Genomic DNA, 913 nt, shown 5'->3' with positions numbered 1-913 from the left:
AGGTCTGCCCAAGGGTTTTCCTCTCCAGCCACACAATCCACAACATATGGGAAAGTCGTCATCGTAAGCGCCCAGCGCTGGAGCTTGTGTACTTGATATTTCGCAAACCCAGGGGGTTGAACATGTAGACCAGGTTTCGATGGTCAGTGGTCAGTGAACAAGCAGAAGCCTCCTGGTCGGACCAAGAGGTATTCCAGCCGCTTGCACGACTCCACCACCGCGAACGCTTCCTTCTCAACGATGGGCCAGCGCTCGCTGGAGCCTCGGAAAACACCACTCCAGAGGCCAAGGGTCCATGGCGCTGGTCATACGCAGGCATGTCGAGGTCCTCCAGGGGAACCTGGGTCGCGATCGCTCCCCAAAATCCATCACTTGAATCGGTATAGAGACACACCATCTTGGCCGGGTCTGGATGCGACAACGGAACCATACGTTCCAGCGTTTCCTTGACGCGGTCAAATCACACCAGGTGATCCTCACACCACCCGACAGAACTCAGGGCCACCTTGGACAACACAGTTTTCTTTCTGGAATCGGCCGCCTTGGCTGCAATATCCAGAAGCTTGGTCAACGGGGCCACCAGCTCGGTATACTGGGGGATATTTGCCCGCATACAGTTGGTTGCGCAAAGGAACTGCTGGAGGACTGCCGCCGTCTGTGGTGGCTCCAGGTCACACAAGCCTTGCACTCGGCCAGGGTCGTGCGTTACCCAATCGGCCGAGATCTCCTTGCCACACCAAATCGTACGGGTCGTGTAAAACACACACTTCCCAGGGTGCAGCTTGAGACCAAACTCTTTGCAGATCTGAAGCACTTCACGCAACAAGTGCAGAAGCTTCTCAGTCGAGTCCGCATACCCAAGGTGGTCGTCCAACCAGCTCAACAGTCCATGCATCAAGAGCTTGTCAAACAG

The sequence above is a fragment of the Aphanomyces invadans genome (assembly GCF_000520115.1).
Source record: "Aphanomyces invadans strain NJM9701 unplaced genomic scaffold supercont1.35, whole genome shotgun sequence".
In the NCBI taxonomy this organism is placed as follows: domain Eukaryota; phylum Oomycota; class Saprolegniomycetes; order Saprolegniales; family Verrucalvaceae; genus Aphanomyces; species Aphanomyces invadans.
Note: the sequence above shows the minus strand (reverse complement) of the source record.